The sequence below is a fragment of the Brassica napus genome, chromosome A9, assembly GCF_020379485.1.
Source record: "Brassica napus cultivar Da-Ae chromosome A9, Da-Ae, whole genome shotgun sequence".
NCBI lineage: Eukaryota > Viridiplantae > Streptophyta > Magnoliopsida > Brassicales > Brassicaceae > Brassica > Brassica napus.
In genome coordinates, this window is record NC_063442.1 from 7,367,962 (window position 1) to 7,386,352 (window position 18,391).

At 30.5% G+C, this 18,391-nt stretch overlaps 3 long non-coding RNA genes and 1 pseudogene across 6 annotated transcripts; all 4 read left to right on the top strand.

Annotated features, from left to right (window-relative positions):
* Positions 1–974: 974 nt before the first annotated feature.
* On the top strand, positions 975–1,463 carry LOC125577799. Its single transcript, XR_007316194.1, has 3 exons — positions 975–1,131; positions 1,220–1,310; positions 1,425–1,463. It is a non-coding gene; the product is annotated as an uncharacterized LOC125577799 (long non-coding RNA).
* Positions 1,464–1,480: 17 nt separating this feature from the next.
* LOC125577798 lies at positions 1,481–2,969 on the top strand. 2 transcript variants are annotated; one of them, XR_007316192.1, is made up of 3 exons: positions 1,481–1,748; positions 1,820–1,936; positions 2,649–2,969. It is a non-coding gene; the product is annotated as an uncharacterized LOC125577798 (long non-coding RNA). The 2 variants fall into 2 exon arrangements; XR_007316193.1 differs by having other exon boundaries at positions 1,826–1,936.
* A 1,663-nt stretch (positions 2,970–4,632) lies between these two features.
* LOC125577797 lies at positions 4,633–7,099 on the top strand. Of its 3 annotated transcripts, none has more exons than XR_007316191.1 (6): positions 4,633–5,257; positions 5,347–5,437; positions 5,552–5,596; positions 5,699–5,875; positions 5,947–6,063; positions 6,770–7,099. It is a non-coding gene; the product is annotated as an uncharacterized LOC125577797 (long non-coding RNA). The 3 variants fall into 3 exon arrangements; XR_007316189.1 differs by having other exon boundaries at positions 4,634–5,257; positions 6,779–7,099; XR_007316190.1 differs by having other exon boundaries at positions 4,635–5,257; positions 5,953–6,063; positions 6,779–7,099.
* Positions 7,100–13,961: 6,862 nt separating this feature from the next.
* On the top strand, positions 13,962–16,647 carry LOC106365249 (annotated as a pseudogene).
* Positions 16,648–18,391: the final 1,744 nt, after the last annotated feature.

Below are 18,391 nucleotides of genomic sequence, written 5' to 3' on the forward strand. Positions count from 1 at the left end.
AAACATGACGTTGTCGTTTGGTAGGAAAATTTGATTTTACTGTTTTGGCGGGAAAATGCAACTTTGCAGTTTGGCGGGAAAACTCAATTTTACGGTACCACCCGACCCAGAGACGCAAACGTCTAGGAATCGAAGAACCATACCCGAAAGAAACCGGTATCCGACCCAGAGACGCAAACGTCCATACCTGAACACATCTTACGAATGCATCCTTCATCATATAATTTTGTGAATGAAGTTCATTGATACAAAGAAAAAAATTGTTATTTGTTGGCTTGAAATATTGGAATTGATAACGTTTTTTATCATTAATAACAAAATCTGAACAATAAATGGTTTGTTAGTTAAAAATCTGTTAGTTTTAAAAATTAAATTTATCGGTGTGTGTCTGAATAACAGAGATTATTAGTTCTAAAATATTAGTGCATTGAAAGACAAAAAAATAGAAAGAAGAACTCGTGAACAAACATCTTTATATATAAAAGAGAGTTTCCTCTCTCCTGGGCGCGCCACGTCAGCATCCAGCTAAGAAATTCGAGTTTTGTGGGCGTGACACGTGTCGAGGTAAGGAAAATGCGCCGTTTCATTAACTGCAATTGATACGAGCTTTTATGAATGTGTTTGGGCCTCAAGTGTGGATGAAGAAACCAGTCAACCAGCCCAATAGAAATCAACTTTAACGTTTAGGTTTAAGCGTCACCTCCATCCGACGTCGTACGAATCCTTCTCAATCAAGAACCATATAGCCATTAATGGAGTTTCAGGAAGATGTTCGAGATGTATCTTCCTGATGAATCTTTGGATCAATTTTTTTATTAGTTTCTGGATCTAGCTTTGTTCGCGTCCGTTCATCTAAGATTCTTCTCCTCTAAAACGTTATGGATACATCAATTCATCGCCATTAAGAAGCATTTACTCCTTTGGACTACCACATTCAAACATTCAATGCTTTGTATTTCCTCTTCCAGCGGTGGTTTATATACTTAATCTTCTAAACATCTCGCAAAGACGTTTCGACATGCCCGTGACTATTGAATACAGTATCACTTTCAATATAGAAGCTGTTTAATGGCTAAATCATCGATTCTTCTTGCATATTCTGAGACTGGAAGCTGTTCTTCCACCGTCAAGGTGCGATTGCTCAGATTCTCTCTTATGGGTTTTTGTTTTCTTCTTACAAACTTACACTACATTTGATCGACCGATGTGTTGTTCGCAGGAATCCATGACCATAGCTATATCGGTTCACATGATCCAGCAAGACCCAAACTGTTCATATTCATTGGTACATCCAATTCCTTCCTACAAAGGTTAGGTTGATCTAAATCTCTCCGTCAGATCTTTGGAACAGCTGATTTTGTTTTGTTTTTCTTTAATATATGATGTTTTCAGTCTGAAAATGGACTTTTGACAATTTCTTTTAGGAAGGAGCAAGGAAGACAATAAGACGACAGTAAACCAAATCGAGGTTTTTTTCTAATTATTATAGATTTCTTTCTTTTCATTTTCTGAAAGTTTTGTATTTTGTCTTAGAATACCTTGGAATGCGATGTTAATGAGAACAGTTTCAGACTACTGTATGTTTAGATAAGCACTGGATATTGAAGAAGAAGCATGATATGGAGGACTCCGGAATGCATGAAACCATCTGTACTTTCTTACGGATTTTGCTTTCTTTTTCCTCTCATCTGTAGTCCAGAAGGTGTGGAGAGTTGATGGGCGTGAATCTGATAATGGTTGATCAAAAGGTAACTATTCTTACTGTTTACTTCGATTTAACACCTTCTGGATTATCCTATTTACATGTCCTCTTACATAGCCGCAGTCAACAAAGCAACATAGCTTCTGTTCAGGCTCCGAGACACTGAAACCGCCGTCATGTATCCTATGGCATTCACAACCCTTCTGTATTCAGATCCATGATCAATTTGATGGGGTTAGTTCTTTCTTTTCTTTTGTGTGTATTCACATGCCGATACTGAAGCTGGATTTAAATCCCTAGATCAGATTTTAATTTCTATGTTTAACTAAGAAAGTTGTGTTTGGAAAATTTTATGGATGTGTTGGTGAGCGAGATGTGGTCTCATAGATATCCTGCGATTTTTAAATCTTATGCTTTTTAAATTTTCTGTCGCTATTTATTAGCTCTTATACCATTACATAAATTGTGTGATGATGTGTGTACGCCCATGTGTTCTTGGTTACGTCTTTCAAGATTTTCAATGATGATTCGTGAAGATTACATGTTGACTTCCAATATTTTTTTTTGAATTGGTAATTATTGTGAAAACCTTTGGTGGAAACATGAAATTATGAACTTTGTTGTGTTCTATTAGCTATTTCACTCACACTTTATACCATCCCATAAATGATGAGATGATGTGTGTGTGTCTGCCCCTCTGTTCATGAAGATATACAGTTCTGATGTCATGTATTTGTTTTTAGGATTGGTAACATTTAGATTGCTCTAATTACTATGAAAACCACTGATGGGAACATGAAAGTATAAATTTTTGTTGTGCTCTATTAGCTCTTTGACTGTACTTTTCAGGTGCAATACTTTTGTGCTCTCAGTGTGGAGAAGCAGATACTCTTATCGCTCAAATCTACTAAATTTTTTTCTACTAAACGTTAAATAGTATTTCCAGGTGGTGGTGATGACGGTGGCAGAGGAGGGGTTGCAGTGGTGGTGCTCATGAAGAGCATATCGGGCATGGAGAATCAGAAGATGGCGAGGGACCGGAGAAGATGTGGAATGGTTCGTCGACCAGTGACATGGAACAGATGGATCTGGGACTATTCTAATGATCACCACTATTCTATTTAACTGGGATTGCTTTCATACGTAAGTTGTTGTTTATCATAGTTTTAAGAATATTTGTCTGTGTTTAAGATTTAAGATTACACTTTTTGGTTTTAACCTTATCACAAACTCAGTCCAAAACATGGAGAATTCTTTTTTACCAAATGATACTCTTTCTTTTTTTACAAAAAAATATGCTTTGTTTTCTATAAGTGCAGTCACTACAATTTCATTTTTGAGGTGTTTTACCTTTGTAATAGTTTGCTACCACTCCATTGATGGTAAACATAATGCTCCGGAACGGCTAAGTACAGTCTATGATAATACCAACATATTTTGCGAAGTAATATATTTTCGTTTACTATGGAATAATATCATATACAAAAAGAGAATAAGTCAAGAGAAAATAACATAAAAGTATACATTAAACTAGGGCTTAGAAAAATATCAAAATCGGAAAATCCAACTTAATATCGAAGATATAAAATATAATATTCAAAATAGCTAAAATACTCAAAAAATACTTAGAGCTGTCAAAAATGCCTGAAAGTATTTAAAAACTGTCAAAAGTAAATACTTAAAATATTAAAAAAAAAGAAGACTCAAAACAATAAATATTTAGTGGTTTTTCCACTCTAATATCAAACGAACCAAATTTCATGATAATTTTATGTATTTAGTTATACATAATTATAACATATAAGAATATTACTTTTATTTTGGGATTTGAAGATTTTAAAATATATTTGGGTTTCAATAAAATAAAATAAAATAAACGGGTAGCAACCGAACCCGAACCAAAACTAATAAATATCCAAATAAAACTTAAATCTCTATATCTTAAAACCCAAAATCTGAATAGCCATAAAATTAAACTCGATCTAATATGATGTCCACTCATGCATTAAATTACAATTAAAATAAACTAGAAGTATAACTCACATTGCTTATCTGCTCTTAAAAATAATTCTACAACAGAATTCTTATAGTGACGACCATTAAGATATCTCTAACAACATTATAATTAAAAAAAAGAGCTTGATTGTAAAAAATATGAAAACAAATACGAACTATAATTTTTAAGTAATATAAAAACAATTGTAAAAAATGTAAAAATAATTACAAAAATGTATAAATAACTCTAAAACTACAACATATTTTATAAAAAATGCGCACACCGACCCCTACCTTAATATACAATTTAGTAAACACAGATTACAAATAGATATGCAAGACTTATTATAAACACTACAAGTATTGATCATAACTATATAAATGATCTTTTAGAAATATGTAAAACTAAGATAAAATTATACTTGAATTGTACACAAATTTTTTTATATAATCAGAAGAGTTAATCTTTTAAGCTAAAGAATTAAAATATTATCTTCACATCAAATTTTCAAAGAAACCGGCTAAATTTAATAAGATTATTAAAATATTAAAAATAAACTATAGAATAAACTAACATATAACTTCTACACACCAACATTCTTGAAAACCTTAAATTTTATAATACATTTCTCTTGCAAAAAACCCATAGACCATGTTCTAAAATAAGATACAATTCTATAGCTTCATACATCACATATAAATCATACCTCCGCGCGTAGCGCGGATCGGCCCTAGTATCATAAATAGGACACATCAATAAAAACAAAAATATGATAGAGAAAATTCACTGACTAAAAATTCCTTTTGATATTAACGTCCCAATATTTTTTTTTAATTCTTTGAAATAATTATTTGTTAACTCTTTTGTAAAATCATCACAAGGTATGATTTTGGTTGTTCTATAAAAAATTATCTTTAAAAGCAGTGGAGTCGTCAGGAGAAATCAGCATCCAGCTAAGAAATTCGAGTTTTGTGGGCGTGACACGTGTCGAGGTAAGGAAAATGCGCCGTTTCATTAACTGCAATTGATACGAGCTTTTATGAATGTGTTTGGGCCTCAAGTGTGGATGAAGAAACCAGTCAACCAGCCCAATAGAAATCAACTTTAACGTTTAGGTTTAAGCGTCACCTTCCATCCGACGTCGTACGAATCCTTCTCAATCAAGAACCATATAGCCATTAATGGAGTTTCAGGAAGATGTTCGAGATGTATCTTCCTGATGAATCTTTGGATCAATTTTTTTATTAGTTTCTGGATCTAGCTTTGTTCGCGTCCGTTCATCTAAGATTCTTCTCCTCTAAAACGTTATGGATACATCAATTCATCGCCATTAAGAAGCATTTACTCCTTTGGACTACCACATTCAAACATTCAATGCTTTGTATTCCTCTTCCAGGCGGTGTTTATATACTTAATCTTCTAAACATCTCGCAAAGACGTTTCGACATGCCCGTGACTATTGAATACAGTATCACTTTCAATATAGAAGCTGTTTAATGGCTAAATCATCGATTCTTCTTGCATATTCTGAGACTGGAAGCTGTTCTTCCACCGTCAAGGTGCGATTGCTCAGATTCTCTCTTATGGGTTTTTGTTTTCTTCTTACAAACTTACACCTACATTTGATCGACCGATGTGTTGTTCGCAGGAATCCATGACCATAGCTATATCGGTTCACATGATCCAGCAAGACCCAAACTGTTCATATTCATTGGTACATCCAATTCCTTCCTACAAAGGTTAGGTTGATCTAAATCTCTCCGTCAGATCTTTGGAACAGCTGATTTTGTTTTGTTTTTCTTTAATATATGATGTTTTCAGTCTGAAAATGGACTTTTGACAATTTCTTTTAGGAAGGAGCAAGGAAGACAATAAGACGACAGTAAACCAAAATCGAGGTTTTTTCTAATTATTATAGATTTCTTTCTTTTCATTTTCTGAAAGTTTTGTATTTTGTCTTAGAATACCTTGGAATGCGATGTTAATGAGAACAGTTTCAGACTACTGTATGTTTAGATAAGCACTGGATATTGAAGAAGAAGCATGATATGGAGGACTCCGGAATGCATGAAACCATCTGTACTTTCTTACGGATTTTGCTTTCTTTTTCCTCTCATCTGTAGTCCAGAAGGTGTGGAGAGTTGATGGGCGTGAATCTGATAATGGTTGATCAAAAGGTAACTATTCTTACTGTTTACTTCGATTTAACACCTTCTGGATTATCCTATTTACATGTCCTCTTACATAGCCGCAGTCAACAAAGCAACATAGCTTCTGTTCAGGCTCCGAGACACTGAAACCGCCGTCATGTATCCTATGGCATTCACAACCCTTCTGTATTCAGATCCATGATCAATTTGATGGGGTTAGTTCTTTCTTTTCTTTTGTGTGTATTCACATGCCGATACTGAAGCTGGATTTAAATCCCTAGATCAGATTTTAATTTCTATGTTTAACTAAGAAAGTTGTGTTTGGAAAATTTTATGGATGTGTTGGTGAGCGAGATGTGGTCTCATAGATATCCTGCGATTTTTTAAATCTTATGCTTTTTTAAATTTTCTGTCGCTATTTATTAGCTCTTATACCATTACATAAATTGTGTGATGATGTGTGTACGCCCATGTGTTCTTGGTTACGTCTTTCAAGATTTTCAATGATGATTCGTGAAGATTACATGTTGACTTCCAATATTTTTTTTTTGAATTGGTAATTATTGTGAAAACCTTTGGTGGAAACATGAAATTATGAACTTTGTTGTGTTCTATTAGCTATTTCACTCACACTTTATACCATCCCATAAATGATGAGATGATGTGTGTGTGTCTGCCCCTCTGTTCATGAAGATATACAGTTCTGATGTCATGTATTTGTTTTTAGGATTGGTAACATTTAGATTGCTCTAATTACTATGAAAACCACTGATGGGAACATGAAAGTATAAATTTTTGTTGTGCTCTATTAGCTCTTTGACTGTACTTTTCAGGTGCAATACTTTTGTGCTCTCAGTGTGGAGAAGCAGATACTCTTATCGCTCAAATCTACTAAATTTTTTTCTACTAAACGTTAAATAGTATTTCCAGGTGGTGGTGATGACGGTGGCAGAGGAGGGGTTGCAGTGGTGGTGCTCATGAAGAGCATATCGGGCATGGAGAATCAGAAGATGGCGAGGGACCGGAGAAGATGTGGAATGGTTCGTCGACCAGTGACATGGAACAGATGGATCTGGGACTATTCTAATGATCACCACTATTCTATTTAACTGGGATTGCTTTCATACGTAAGTTGTTGTTTATCATAGTTTTAAGAATATTTGTCTGTGTTTAAGATTTAAGATTACACTTTTTGGTTTTAACCTTATCACAAACTCAGTCCAAAACATGGAGAATTCTTTTTTACCAAATGATACTCTTTCTTTTTTTACAAAAAAATATGCTTTGTTTTCTATAAGTGCAGTCACTACAATTTCATTTTTGAGGTGTTTTACCTTTGTAATAGTTTGCTACCACTCCATTGATGGTAAACATAATGCTCCGGAACGGCTAAGTACAGTCTATGATAATACCAACATATTTTGCGAAGTAATATATTTTCGTTTACTATGGAATAATATCATATACAAAAGAGAATAAGTCAAGAGAAAATAACATAAAAGTATACATTAAACTAGGGCTTAGAAAAATATCAAAATCGGAAAATCCAACTTAATATCGAAGATATAAAATATAATATTCAAAATAGCTAAAATACTCAAAAAATACTTAGAGCTGTCAAAAATGCCTGAAAGTATTTAAAAACTGTCAAAAGTAAATACTTAAAATATTAAAAAAAAAGAAGACTCAAAACAATAAATATTTAGTGGTTTTTCCACTCTAATATCAAACGAACCAAATTTCATGATAATTTTATGTATTTAGTTATACATAATTATAACATATAAGAATATTACTTTTATTTTGGGATTTGAAGATTTTAAAATATTTTGGGTTTCAATAAAATAAAATAAAATAAACGGGTAGCAACCGAACCCGAACCAAAACTAATAAATATCCAAATAAAACTTAAATCTCTATATCTTAAAACCCAAAATCTGAATAGCCATAAAATTAAACTCGATCTAATATGATGTCCACTCATGCATTAAATTACAATTAAAATAAACTAGAAGTATAACTCACATTGCTTATCTGCTCTTAAAAATAATTCTACAACAGAATTCTTATAGTGACGACCATTAAGATATCTCTAACAACATTATAATTAAAAAAAAGCTTGATTGTAAAAAATATGAAAACAAATACGAACTATAATTTTTAAGTAATATAAAAACAATTGTAAAAAATGTAAAAATAATTACAAAAATGTATAAATAACTCTAAAACTACAACATATTTTATAAAAAATGCGCACACCGACCCCTACCTTAATATACAATTTAGTAAACACAGATTACAAATAGATATGCAAGACTTATTATAAACACTACAAGTATTGATCATAACTATATAAATGATCTTTTAGAAATATGTAAAACTAAGATAAAATTATACTTGAATTGTACACAATTTTTTTATATAATCAGAAGAGTTAATCTTTAAGCTAAAGAATTAAAATATTATCTTCACATCAAATTTTCAAAGAAACCGGCTAAATTTAATAAGATTATTAAAATATTAAAATAAACTATAGAATAAACTAACATATAACTTCTACACACCAACATTCTTGAAAACCTTAAATTTTATAATACATTTCTCTTGCAAAAAACCCATAGACCATGTTCTAAAATAAGATACAATTCTATAGCTTCATACATCACATATAAATCATACCTCCGCGCGTAGCGCGGATCGGCCCTAGTATCATAAATAGGACACATCAATAAAAACAAAAATATGATAGAGAAAATTCACTGACTAAAAATTCCTTTTGATATTAACGTCCCAATATTTTTTTTTAAATTCTTTGAAATAATTATTTGTTAACTCTTTTGTAAAATCATCACAAGGTATGATTTTGGTTGTTCTATAAAAAATTATCTTTAAAAGCAGTGGAGTCGTCAGGAGAAATCAGCATCCAGCTAAGAAATTCGAGTTTTGTGGGCGTGACACGTGTCGAGGTAAGGAAAATGCGCCGTTTCATTAACTGCAATTGATACGAGCTTTTATGAATGTGTTTGGGCCTCAAGTGTGGATGAAGAAACCAGTCAACCAGCCCAATAGAAATCAACTTTAACGTTTAGGTTTAAGCGTCACCTTCCATCCGACGTCGTACGAATCCTTCTCAATCAAGAACCATATAGCCATTAATGGAGTTTCAGGAAGATGTTCGAGATGTATCTTCCTGATGAATCTTTGGATCAATTTTTTTTATTAGTTTCTGGATCTAGCTTTGTTCGCGTCCGTTCATCTAAGATTCTTCTCCTCTAAAACGTTATGGATACATCAATTCATCGCCATTAAGAAGCATTTACTCCTTTGGACTACCACATTCAAACATTCAATGCTTTGTATTCCTCTTCCAGGCGGTGTTTATATACTTAATCTTCTAAACATCTCGCAAAGACGTTTCGACATGCCCGTGACTATTGAATACAGTATCACTTTCAATATAGAAGCTGTTTAATGGCTAAATCATCGATTCTTCTTGCATATTCTGAGACTGGAAGCTGTTCTTCCACCGTCAAGGTGCGATTGCTCAGATTCCTTTTGATATTAACGTCCCAATATTTTTTTTAAAATTCTTTGAAATAATTATTTGTTAACTCTTTTGTAAAATCATCACAAGGTATGATTTTGGTTGTTCTATAAAAATTATCTTTAAAAGCAGTGGAGTCGTCCTATATTTTATGGTATAATCACCAAACGTAAAATTATGCAGAATAAAAGAATCCTCTTGAGATAACTTAGATTAGAATTTACCAAAAAACAAGTCGCCAAAAGAACATTTTTCAATAGAAGCATGAGTCTTAGTTCCCTACAAATCAATTTTCAAAATAAGTGACTAACACCAAATCATATAATTAACGTGAATCAATAACGAAGTAAATTAATATATTTACAAAGGTATCAACCAACACCAGTTCAGTTGAAACAAATTTTGAATTTTTCATGATTTTAAAGTATCAACACATTTACTCTAATTTTATAGCAATCTTTAATCGACTCAGTATCTCTAATAAGAAAAAAAGAAACATGCTTCTTTTTTAAAAAGACAACATTCAAAAATGTTTCATGATATTTAAAGATGAAGTTTGTAAGTTTTGTGTGTATTCCCGTCAAACGTATGATGAGAATATATATATACTATCATAGCACATATTCGGAAAATTATTACAATACATTATTAAGATGGATAGTAAGATAAAGTCGGCCTCATTGTTTTACGTATTAGCATTTACATACTACTATAACTATAATACGACATTGACTAAGATAAATGTTACTTACACACTATCTATATTATCATTAAACAATAAACTACAATAAAAATAGATTATGTTCCACATCCAGAAACAAATATGATTTAAAATTATCCAATGACAAATATGACTTTAAAATAGAATAATAAGAATTGGTCCTAGCTAAACTTACAATTTTTAAAAAAAATTATATGTCTAATTACAAAGCTTTAATTAGTTATATTATTTAAATTAATAAATTAATAACTCAACTAAAAACTAATAGTAAATTAATGACTTAGCTAAAACCTAATAAAAACATGATAAATTAGCAAAATTAACTAAAATCATGGAGAACATGACAAGTAAGAAAAATCAAAACAATTATATCTAGTTACAAATCTTATAGTTATATTATTTAAATTAATAAATTAATGATTTAGCTAAAACTAATAATAAATTAATGACTAAGCTAAGATCTAATAAAAATATGATAAATAATCAAAATATTCAAAGTTGGGTCCAAATGTCTAGGAATCGAAGAACCCAGACCTGAAAGAAACTAGTACCTGACCCATAGACCCGAACGTCGATGCCTGAACGCATCTTACAAATGCATCCTTCTTCATATAGTTTTGTGAATGAAATTCATTGTTACAAATAAAACAATAATTTTTATTTGTTAGCTTGAAATATTGGAAGTGATAAGGGTTTTTACATCATTAATAACAAAATCTGAACAATAAATGGTTTGTTAATTGAAAATCTGTTAGTTTTAAAAATTGAATTTATCTGTGTGTGTCTGAATAACAGAGATTTTTAGTTTTGAAAATATTAGTGCATTGATTTAGGTGATGTTATTCAATAGTGGATTTAGAGTTAACTCTACAGATTTTATAATCTATTGTTATTCAATGACTGATTGCATTTTCTCTATTATAATTTAGTGCTGTTGGTTATTAACTTATTATATATAGAATATATCGTAAAAATATTTTGAAAGCTAGTGTTATTGCATTGAAGATTTACAATCTTTTAACTAAAAGAAAAGAAAATTCATTGTTATTTAATCAAAATTTTGAGTACAATAATTGAAATCTTGTATTATTCATGTTTTATAGATTCTCACAACTCATTTGACTTGAAAATTGTTTGAGTGAACTTCAATTTTGTTTCATGTGTAAATTGTATTCATCAAAAATCTAAGTTTTTACCCTAAGTTTTTAATATCATTTTATTAATAACAGGATCAACAATCCCATCAAAGGATTATATTTATCATCACTTTGCCTCGAAAATAAAATAAAAATAGTCATAAAACTCATATTTTACTTAACGAAATAATTTAAAATTTTACAACTGGGTATGGGCTCGCAGTTTGTGGGAGCTAATATGTATTTTTAATAATTTTATTTAAATGTTATTTTTATATTTATGCTAATAATTTAAATAGATATAAATATTATTTTTTGTGTTTTTTCAATCTTTTTAACTAAATTTATCAATTGCTTATTGCGTGGAAATTTTTTTCTTATTGTTTATACATGATTCTTATATCCGGAAATTGAATCACAATTTAACAGAGTTTCTTATAATATTAAAGAGTCTAATTTTTTTTTTAAAAATGGCTTAAGTGCCAACGCACTTAATATGAAGGAGAAAAAATATTTATTTAGTAGTACATGTTCTTGGCCACGTAGAGTTATGCAGAGAACTTGGATAAAACTCAATAATACATATCATTGTGATTTTCATGAACGGTTTAAAGAAATCTAACACTTGGTTTGTCTACCAAGACCCAATGTGCATGTTAAACATGTATCACTAAATATTAAAAATTTAAATTAGCGTCATGTCATAAAAATATAACAATATTAAATTAAATTAAACTCTGAATAAAATTTACATTGTCACGAATAATTAATTTTAACTTAGTTAAAAACTTTCCTTTTGCAATCATATATTTTAAAGGTTCAGCATTCATAACTTCACCAATAATATCTAAAACACAAAATATTAAAAAGAAGAACTTGGGAACAAACATATCATAAATATGACACATCAATAAAACCAAAATATGATAGAGAAAATTCACTGACTAAAAATTCCTTTTCATATTAACGTCCCAGTATTTTTTAAATTCCTTGAAATAATTATTTGTTAACTCTTTTGTAAAATCATCACAAAGTATGATTTTGGTTTTTCTATAGAAATTTATCTTAAAAAGTAGTGAAGTCGTCCTATATTTTATGGTATAATCACCAAAGTAAAATTATGCAGAATAAAAGAATCTTCTTGGGATAACTTAGATCAGAAATTACCAAAAGACAAGTCCAAAAGAACATTTTTCAACAGAAGCATGAGTCCTAGTTCCCTACAAATTAAATTTCAAAATAAATGACTAACACCAAATCATATAATTAACGTGAATCAATAACGAAATAAATTAATATATTTACAACAGTATCAACTAACACTAATTCAGTTGCAAATGTTTTTGATTTTTTTTCATATTCTAAAGTATCAACACATTTACTCTAATTTTATATCAATCTTTAGTCGACTCAGTATCTCTAATTAGAAAAAGTGAAACATGCTTCTTTTCAAAAAGACAACATTCAAAAATGTTTCATATTACTTAAAGATGAAGTTTTGTAAGTTTTGTGTGTGTTTCCCGTCAAAAGTATGATGAGAATATATACTATCATAGCATAGATTCGGCAAATTATTACAATATATTATTAAGATGGATATTAAGATAAAGTCGGCCTCATAGTTTTCTGTATTACCATTTACATACTACTATAACTATAATACAACATTGACTAAGATAAATATACTTACACACTATCTATATTATCATTAAACAATAAACTATAATAAAAATAGATTATATTCCACATCGAGAAACATATATGATTTAAAATTATCCCCTGACAAATATGATTTTAAATTAGAATAATAAGAATCGGTCCTAACTCGTGAAACTTACAAAAAAATTAAAAATTTTATGTCTAATTACAAAGCTTGAAATAGTTATATTATTTAAATTAATAAATTAATGACTCAACTAAAAACTAATAATAAATTAATGACTTAGCTAAAACCTAGTAAAAACATGATAAATTAGCAAAATTAACTAAAATCATGGAAACAATGACAAATAAGAAAAATCAAAATAATAATATATCTAGTTACAAATCTTATAGTTATATTATTTAAATTTATAAATTAATGACTCAGCTAAAAACTAATAATAAATTAATGCTAAACTAAGACCTAATAAAAACATGACAAATAATCAAAATTAGCTAAAATTATGGAGAACATGACAAATAAGCAAAATCAAATAATATATGTCTAGTTACAAATTTTATAGTTATATTATTTAAATTAATAAATTATTGACTCAGCCAAAAACTATTAATAAAGTAATTACTCAGCTTAAACCTAATTAAACATGATAAATGAGTAAAATTACTTAAAATCATGGAAATCATGACAAATAAACAAAATCACTTCATAAATAATAATATAGATGTGATGAGATTTTCTTTACTAGGAAAGCCTATTTTTCAGAAAAGTTCTAAGAACATGTGTTATCTTTTTATAATATTATAATGGCCTTGCTGTTTTTTTAACACTTGTAACTCAATCCAGAATCCAAAATATGCTTACAATTCTGAACCAAACAGGCCAGCAACAAAAGCTCAACAAATACAAGTAGGCATCTTTATAATAACCCATACAATGTGGCATATAAATAAGAGAGAGCTGAAACCCAAACCACTCATAAAAGCTTCTGAGATATAAACAAGAAAGAATGTAAGTTCTTGAAAGAATGTACGCTTTTGTCATGATTCCTTACGAATCTTGCTTGAGTTTTTATTATCATGGAACAGGGAGTATGGTAGTAAGAACGTGTTGAAGCCGATGGACTCTGAGCAACTGAGAGAGTACGGACATCGAATGGTTGATTTCATTGCTGATTATTACAAAACCATCGAAACTTTCCCTGTCCGTAGCCAAGTTCAGGTCGCTGACTTTTCTCTGTGAACATCACTTTGATGTGTGTGTTTACGGTTTAACCAAATTGGAATTGTCATGAGATTAGGCTTTGCTATTTGAATCTCTCTTGTTTATTCATGTTACTTGTCTCTCTGATACAGCCTGGTTATCTTCATAACCTTTTGCCTGATTCAGCACCAGACCACCCTGAAACGCTGGAACAAGTTCTTGATGGTGAAATAACGGAATACCCACTTCCAGTTTTTTGGACCATTTCTGATACTTTTTGGTTGAGCATAGACAGATCTGATGTAAGTTTTCTTTTATGCAGATGTTAAGGTGAAGATATTGCCTGGAGTAACGCATTGGCAAAGCCCTAGTTTCTTTGCTTATTACCCTTCTAACAGCAGCGTTGCAGGGTTCTTGGGAGAGATGTTGAGTACTGGTCTTAATGTTATTGGTTTTAGTTGGGTAGCTTCTCCAGCTGCCACTGAGCTCGAAATAATCGTTCTTGATTGGCTTGCAAAACTGCTCAACCTACCCGAACAGTTTCTCTCCAAAGGTTATATAATCATAAATAACATATATAGGGTGCAACTTGAATACACTTTTTAGAATAAAATCTTCAAAAATACTTAATTTCTTTGCATTCCAAAAATGTTCACCAGTTTATAATAATTAAAAAATAGAAACACTATTCTATTTTATTCCATGACATTTTATATTATCCTAGAAAAAAACAATTTTCATTCCAAATCGAAAATGTTTTGGAATAAATAGAATGCTGATTCTATTCTATTAAATTCCATAATAATAATTCCTACATTCCATATATTCCTTTGTATTTCTCACCAGTTGACCTTGTCGTAACAATTCAACTAAACATGTTACTTTAGGAAAAGGAGGTGGAGTCATCCAAGGGTCAGCTAGTGAAGCTATTCTTGTTGTTATGATTGCTGCTCGAGATAAGGTCTTAAGAACTGCTGGCAAGAACGCGCTTGGGAAGCTTGTTGTCTACTCCTCTGACCAGACACATTCAGCTTTACAAAAAGCTTGCCAAGTGAAGTTTTTGCAGATTTGATCAAAGAAAGTTTTGCTAAAAAAAAAAGCTAACTTCCGGTTTATGTGAGTGACAGATAGCCGGAATCCATCCGGAGAATTGGAGGGTTCTGAAGGCAGATACCTCTACAAACTATGCTCTGCGTCCAGAATTGCTTCAAGAAGCCGTTTCTCGGGATCTTGAAGCTGGATTGATTCCTTTCTTCTTGTGTGGCAATGTAAGCACTAGCTAAACTGTTACTTACTCAGAAGCGTGCTTAGTTTCTGAAAGATTCTTTTGTTAATTCCAGGTTGGAACCACTTCTTCAACCGCAGTTGATCCGTTAGCCGCACTGGGAAAGATTGCAAAGGTGGACACAAGCTTTGTACAGAGTTATTATTATTATTACTATTATTATTTTGATGTCAACTTCACTAAGGCATAGAAACTGATAGCTATTTCTCTTTGCTGCGTTCTCAGAGCAATGAGATGTGGTTTCATGTGGATGCAGCGTACGCTGGGAATGCATGCATATGTCCAGAGTATAGACAGTACATAGACGGAGTAGAAACTGCAGACTCATTTAACATGAATGCTTACAAAGGGCTCCTCACAAACTTCGACTGTTCCCTACTCTGGGTGAAGGTATATACATATGATATGCCCTCTTTTTTTCTTTTCACGTAAAACAAATATTGTTTTAATACACAGGATCAGTATGCTGTCACTGAAGCCTTTTCAGCAAATCCAGAGTATCTCAAAAACAAGGTAAGAATAATTTGAGTTTCACCAAAAAAAACCAGGAAGCTTGAGACTATAGCAGTCTCATTTTTTGGGCAGGCCTCTGAGGCAAACTTGGTTGTTGATTACAAAGATTGGCAAATCGCTCTCTCACGAAGATTCAGGTTCTTTGCTCTCTCTCTCAGGAGTACGTCTGCATGCATATATACAATATACTGAGAGTATGTTGTGTGTGTGTTTTAACAGATCATTGAAACTATGGATGGTTTTAAGGCTCTATGGAGCTGAGACATTGAAGAGCTATATAAGAAACCATATCAAACTGGCTAAAGTTTTTGAACAACTTGTCTCTCAAGATCCTAACTTTGAGGTTATCACTCCTCGGATCTTTTCTCTCGTCTGCTTTCGTATCGTTCCTATCGATAACGACGAAAAGAAGTGTAATAGTCGAAACCTCGAGCTCCTAGAGGCAGTGAATTCCTCAGGGAAACTCTTCATTTCTCACACTGTAAGTACTAACATCTCTCTCCCTCTCTCTTTTGTTCTTCTTTTGAAACTAAGATATATTTGTATGGGACACAGGCTTTGTCGGGAAAAATGGTTCTACGTTTTTCCATAGGAGCGCCATTGACAGAGCAGAAGCACGTGAAGGAGGCATGGAAGGTCATCCAGGAGGAAGCTTCGTACTTGCTTGGCAAGTAAATAAAACTATCCCTGGTTTTGCCAACAAACCGAAGTACTGGTTTGATTTGGTTAAGATTAAGGAGTTTCCTTTAATTTGATGTTTGTATAGAATTATTAAAGTAAAAAAAGTCAGAGATAAGACTAAAAATATGTATTTGTTATTTTAAAATATTAACATGTATTTGTCTCAAACACAAATAATAATAATATTGAATTTAAAATTTTTTTTCTTACAGTCTAGCGAAAATCTGGATTAATCTTTTTTTTCTTTTTTTTTATAACTGTGAGAATCCAGCGAACGAGGTTAACCGACTAATCTCATAAAACTCGCAGCAACCATATATTCTTACCATTTAAGGTAGCCCGAGTGGCTAAACGGAAACTGTGAGTTCGCCGTATTGAAGTTATCCCTCAAGCGCCACTAGCCTAAACCCGTTGGTTATTCTTGATTAAAATGTCTTCACACTTATAAAAAATGTAGTATTCAAAACTTAAAAAAAAAAGAGGTGTACTTTCAAATTTAAAATCATAAATAGGATATTTTCAAATTATTTCGAAAACAAAATAACAAAAAACTCTTATATATTTCTTCAAGATTGCATTTCAACAAAATATTATAAAATTTATATTTTAACATATTGTTAGTACCATTAATCAAATTTACATCTCCAAACTATCCATATTTAGATATCTGTATATACATTTTTAGTGAGATAAAAGACAATTGTATCTTTCTACGAGATCTATGACATGAAATCATTTAGGCCCTTACAAATTAGGAAAAATATACCATTGACAAGATGCTTGTGATTCACAAACTCTCCGACGCATTTGACAACGCGTGGTGGTAGAACGTCTGGAGATTGTATTGGAGAAAGGAATTTAATGAATATCATTCCTTTGTCTAATACAATCACTACATCAAACTAAGTCGTATTTTACATTTTCAATTTTCAAAATTCCCTTTTTTAAAATAGGCGTTTAGTATTTGCAAGGCAAGTTTCAGACGCGGAAAATTTGTCCAGTCATAAATGATGAATTCATAATAAGGAGATGAACCATCAAAGGAGCAAAGAGAATCCTCTATACATTATTTGAGAAGTGATTTTGCAACATATCATTTTTATAATCATTTTCACAAAAATAATATGACATGACTATTAAAATTGATGACATAATCTATAGTTTAATATGACATAGACAATTACATTTAGTGTTAATTTATATTTTTAGTAATTTTTTTAAAATATGATAATAATTCATATATTACAGTTAATGTCAATTTATATTTTGAAATTTCTTTTAGAATATGGTAATAACTCATAAATCAACATTAAAATAAATATATTCAAATATGGCATTACAAATTTCGAAATATCATTTAATTATATATTTTAAATTATACAATTTTATTGCTAAAATTTTCAAAAATGTATACAATTTTTTATTAGAAAACTATAAAAATTAATCGTAAAATAATTATTTTCTTATATATCTAAATTTTTTATAAATATTGTTTAATTTTAGTTTTTGGTAATTATCAATTTTTTACAAATTTATTTATTATATTTAATTAAAAGAAATAGATAGAAAAATATATCTAAGATTATAATTTTAAATATATATACATGCATATTCTTAAATATAATTTAAAATACACAAAATTATTTTTATCTTAATTTTTATGTTTAATTAATAAATTTATATTAAAATAGTGATAAGAGAAAGAATTTTTTTTACAACATTAATAAAATTTTATTTTTAAATATAATTTATATTTATCTGTTAAAAGAATATTTTAAATCTTTTTACTGCATATGGTGC